We start from the raw sequence: 6,004 nt of genomic DNA on the forward strand, positions 1-6,004 counted from the left end.
TGCACGCTTCCGTCCAAAAAGTGGGAGTACGAAGTGAGACATAAGCACTAATCTACACGGGGGCATAACTAATGTTCTACTCTGTTAAATGTTAACTACTAATATGAGTGCAGGATTGCATCAGCCCCCACACTGTGTACTCAGCACACACAGTAGACAACCCTGACTTCAGCACGGGGTCCTGCTCTTTTGATGGTAAAATTGTGGGTGCACTCAGATGGCCCCTTACAGGGGGGGGGGGGGGGGGGTCATCAATATACTATATGTGATATTTAAATATATTGTATTGTGAACACTTATTATGACTATACATCCCTACTTATATTATTACAACATATTTTATTGTAGATGCCAAGATAGCACTATTGGATTTTTTGGTTTATTTTGCAAAAATATATTTATATTTAATATATTATTAAAAAATCCCTCTTATCGACTAAAGTTTTGTAATGTATATATTTGATATACATTGTAAATGGACACAGTTTTTCAACTACTCAAAGTGCTTTCACACCTTTTGCCACCTGCCCATCAGGAATAAGTATTCGCACCCAATATTACGCCGATGGCTCAGCCTTTGTGTGCAGTTTAGAGGACGACCAGATCGACTGAATGAGCCACAGTTATTCAGTAGATCTGGTCTACAGTCGATACATATGAATAAATATGTTACATATTTATACAGGAGATAAATATATCAACTCTTTAATTTAACACCTTAACTTAACTAACGTATATGTGTAACTTTTTCGTTTTTTACTGTTTCTGAACTGCCTATTTACATTTTTACAAGACCAGAGTGAGTCATCAAGTTGTCATGGGAATTTCAGGACTATTTTCAGGACGGGTTATGGAAGGAGCTCCAAATGGATTATACACAAAATATATTTTCCCCATTTTTCTTTTTTCTAAAAAACAGTGTCATGGTACGAGGCTGACCTCAAGACAACTTTTTGAAGGAGTCAAGCACATTTGACCTGCTCTTGTCTCGGACCAAGCAGACTCTGTTCCAAAACTGGACAAGACCACACTTGTGGGGATATCACTAAACTACTTATGCATTGTGTGATGTACTGTGTAAGGATGGATGAGACCTCCTGCTTCAAATGCAACCAATAACGTGACTAATTTCTAACTAGAATGATTTGATACTACAAACGTCTGTCAAGCATCTCTGCACCCTTCACATGAACTCGGTCTTCGTTCGGTTTCAGCCTGCGATGGTTCGGCCTAGTCTCGGTCTCGTTACGTTCTGGTCTTGATTCTGGTCTCGGTTTAGTTATCTTTACTACACAAATTATACTAGATATCAATATATCAGTCTTACGCACACACTGTGACACTGTATGCAAGTCCAAACCCTATGGTTGGAGAACTGCATGGTGAACTGATGCAGCTCCACAGAATCTTTAAAGCATGTCTTCCTCATCCTCAGGGCTAAAGGAAAGCACCTTAGGGGCTGTTTATCTGCTAACAGCCACCAGGCTGTGCGATGCTTACTGTCTCCTGAAACTTTCAAAAGCAAACTGCAAATTGCTTTGTGCACATTGTTGACTTTTGACTGATGTGAAAGTAATTTGCTTCTAATATGGGAAGAAATATGGCAAAATCTCCATGTAATTGTCCTCCTCCATCTCCCATTATAATGATATAATGACAGTGACATTTAGAAGAGATGCTAATGCACATTTTCTAAACCTAAATAGGCATGTGTAGCAACATGAACAGTTATTACAGAAACAGATATTTGTGTTGGATCCATATTTTCTTGGTTTGTAGTCAGTGTACTGAGTTTAAAATTCCAAAGTTTAAATTCCCATATGAGATACATGTTATTTTTAAATATGTATGTCAATACTGAATATTATTTTAGACAAATTTAATCCTAGGATGAATACTTATAGAATTGTAACCTTTTCAAATGAACTTGCATTTTAAACCCCCAATAACATATAACATCATCAACTTCATCCGTTACATTGAAGTTGTTCTTCATAGTAAGTAAGTCAGAAGGTAAGTTAGTTAGTCAATCATTTTTGTTTTAATCATATTTGACTGAGAAAAGTAACCCTTTGTCTTCAATTTGGCTGTTTTACAGGTTACACAACGTTCTGCGACTAATGAGCTGATATTTCTATGTCTTGTAATACACACATCGGTGGGTGCTGTACAGTTTTTAAACATATTTATATTTAAACCTCAGCCTTAATGTAAACTTTACCTGAGAGACCTATAGCCTGCAGCTGACACCTAGATTACATTGAATTCCAGCTGATTTACCTACTATAAGACTTATGTATCTTTAGTTGTGAAAGGTCTGTGGCCCTCTGGTCAAAGGAATGCTCTTGATTCATAGGACACTGTTACATGACGACTGCTTCGATTGGCCAATGCAGCTACAGCACAACCAGTAACTCCCCCGACTACAAGCCAGAGTTACATAACATTCATCAAAAGGGGGGAGATGTCGGCTGATAGACCTTTAGGTGGACTGAACTTCTTTAAACTCTTCCATCCGTTTTGTGTTTTGTTGTATCAGCTGTCTTTTAAATCCCCATCTCCTTTAATACATCAAAGAGCAATAATAATAAAAACAGCACATATTGGCTGAATAGAATGACAAACAACTTTATAAAACATTCAAGACATTTTGGTCAACATAAATCTTGTGAACACATTAAAGCATTAAAAAAAAATTCATTAAAAATATCCTGCAGCCGGCAAGCCTCGTGCATTTCACTTTGTGGGCCCTAAATGTCTATTTGTACAAGTTAATAATTAATGACTCAATTGTCAACTAATATATGAAGCATATATTTGCATTAAAATATGATGCAACAATAAATATTTTCCTGAAAACCGAACAGACCAAAATGTTTGCCTTCAGGCCAGGTTTTCTGCAGTGTGTGGTCAGTCCGTCAGCAATCCTTTAGTCCAATAAAGACTGCTTTCTCTCTCTCCCTCCTTCGAGTCAAACCACAAGCCCTCTCGGAGTCAGTTGTCTGCTTGGGTCATGGAAAAGGAGTATTTCTTGCTAGATCTTACTAATTCCTTTTCCATTCATGACGGGCACTAGGGCGGTGGTTACAGGCTCCTCAGGCGGCTCTCTCTCCTCATCATGTTTATTACATTGCCCAGTTTATTTTAACTTAAAGATAGGCTGGATTTGATGCTGCCAGTAGGAGACTGTTGTAAACAATTTTCACTGTGAGGCTCACTCTGTAGGCTATACTTGATGAGAAATATATTTCTCTTGGCCAGATGAGACCAACTGAGGCAATTGCACCCCAACACAAAAATGAAAAAACACAAATAGGTGAATAGAAAAGACAGAAAAGTATTAACTGTACATATCAAACAGATTCAGAAAGAAAGATATAGCCACTGAGGGTCTGTGGGGCTGTACTTTCAAATGTATGCTAATTAGCATGATAACATGCTCACAGTGTCAACCCTATCAGGCTGATGCTTAGCAGGTGTAGTGATACTGAAAAGTTAAGTCATAAAATAAATCATAATTGATCCTCATAGTGACATGAATGATTGTACCAAATTTAATGGCAATCAATCCACTAGTTGTTGAGGCATGTCACATCAAACCTCAAACGTGAACCTCATGGTGGCATATCTGTACAACATATCGAGTCAATCCCGGGTGGCAACCTACGGTTCTGAAAAGTACCGTAAACTTGCATTCTCTCTACATTACATTACATGTCATTTAGCTGACGCTTTTATCCAAAGCGACTTACAATCCTGTTACATTCATACACTGTAGACGCAGCTACAGGGAACAATTCAGGGTTAAGTGTCTTGCTCAAGGACACAACGACTAGGGCGGGGATTAAACCTCCAACCCCTTGATTGAAAGACAGAAGTGCTACCCACTGACCCATAGTCTCTAATGGTCCACAAGGTGCAACTCCTCTGGTTGCAAATCAGCCAGATTGTATTGAAGTCTAAAAGAAAATGACCCTAATTCTCCGTTGATGTATATCCTCAGTAAACATTGTAAACACGAGTTTATGGTTTCAATCGCTAGTTTCAAGTCTTTAATACAAGAAGATGTTCATTCAGTCAATTGTGGTCCCATTTACAGTAAAATAGATGATAAAGCAGGTTTTTAACCTGGCGTTGTCCAATTTTGGAGATGTCAATTTCATCACTTTTTGTTTGTAGTCCACAAACCAATGTCAATCAATTATCTCCCAGTGGTGCTTGAGTAAAAGGTGGGAGATCATCAGGGTCTGGAGGATTTATCCTCTGGGAACAATGAATGTTTGTAAAAAAGAACTCACAGAAATTCATCTCGAAGTTGTTGAGGTATTCCAGTCTGGATCCAAGTGGTGAACAGACCAACACTGTAAAACTGTGCTGCTAGCATGACTACAAAAGCAATTTCCTTTGACTTTGGTAATAAAAGTCAGGCAACCAGACCATGATGGTATTGACCCAAAGGAAGATGCTGGTTGCAGGTTGAAAGAAGAGCCATGAAGAATGAGAGGTATGTACTGAGAGAATTAACCCCCATGCACTGTAAACCCGAACGTCCAAATTAATCAAATAGATTAAGTAGTGTATACTCAAAGTTTTAGAGAAAGTTCTACTAACTTAAATATGTCAAGTTGGTGTAACATGTTCTTCTTTTTGAGTAATTTTAACTAATATTTTTTTATTAAATGGAACTATTTTGTAAAACATAACGTACGCCCAACGTAATAGAATTTAGTAATTATATGCTGCTAATGATAAAGTCCTGTTATTTCTATTGTTTTAAATATGGATGATTTAAAAAGAAACCTAAATCACATGCTAAAATACAATAAAAGTGTAAAATACACAGTAAAATGTCCTTTTAGTTGGTATCATAAAAGACTATTGAAGTTGTCATGATAATACAAAATAACTAGTAACATATCAACGACAAATAAAACGTTACGCTGAAAATTCACATTCAACTTGTAGTGTAAATCAACTTGGAGTCATCACGTGTTTTGGCCGTTATCAAAGTGCATTATGGGGATTTCGCGGGAGTCGTTACTTTACTTTCGTCCTGCACCCTTTCGCACGAGGCTGTGGTGTCATCGTCGACTCGGACTGTTTTCAAGGTGAGTGAGATCTTAAGTGTTTTTATATATACGTTGATATGTGTAATGTGTTTAGTTACATGATGTTACAATCAGCCAGTTGCCAAACCTCGAAAAACTAAAACTTTAAATAATTTCCTAGACTTTGCGAGAGACATTACGTCTGCTTCACTCGCCGAGACTCCAGTCCTCTCCCGGAGTCTGTCTCTCAACTTCAGCAGTGGCTGGTTTGAGCTCAGAGACACAAGTGGCGGCTAACGTTGGCTAACGTACGCTCCTCGTGTACTAAGGTACTATAGCTAACGCACGTCGGTTCGCGCAAGCTAACGTAACTTGACGTACCAGCGGAGGAGCACGAGGTGTTCCACTAAACTACCTTGTTCGACTGAGAACATCGCGGCTAACGAACGTACGCTAGCTAACGTAACTTGACAGTGATCTCCCGTGCTTCTCTGTTGGTTCACGGGCAGCGCCCGGTGTTTATGCTTGACTATTCACGTCACTCGCATCTCTGGCATTTCTTTTGTTTTTGTGCACGTCAAATAAAAACCACGTTATTGTTAGACCCTGTATGGAAAATCCTAGATAGATAGTGTTTTACGGTGGTGTTATTGAGACTTGCATGTAAGCTGCATAAATGAAATGTTTAGATATGCCACCAACAAATTATGTATTGTCAACTATGTTTGTCAGTGCATTATACCAGCGATTCCTAACCTGGGTGTCAGGACCTCACAGGCTGTTGCATGGGAATCACAACGTGTTGTGGGAAGAGTCCTTAAGTAAGAAATATCAAAGAACAGCACAGAAAAATCTTGTTTGAAGAAATAAAATGAAATAATTGACAGTAATTGTACTATGGCATAGCATTTGCATCAACCTATCTCCACTAAAAAAAAGTATTTCTGAAAAGGTGG

The sequence above is a fragment of the Pseudoliparis swirei genome, chromosome 8, assembly GCF_029220125.1.
Source record: "Pseudoliparis swirei isolate HS2019 ecotype Mariana Trench chromosome 8, NWPU_hadal_v1, whole genome shotgun sequence".
In the NCBI taxonomy this organism is placed as follows: Eukaryota; Metazoa; Chordata; class Actinopteri; order Perciformes; family Liparidae; genus Pseudoliparis; species Pseudoliparis swirei.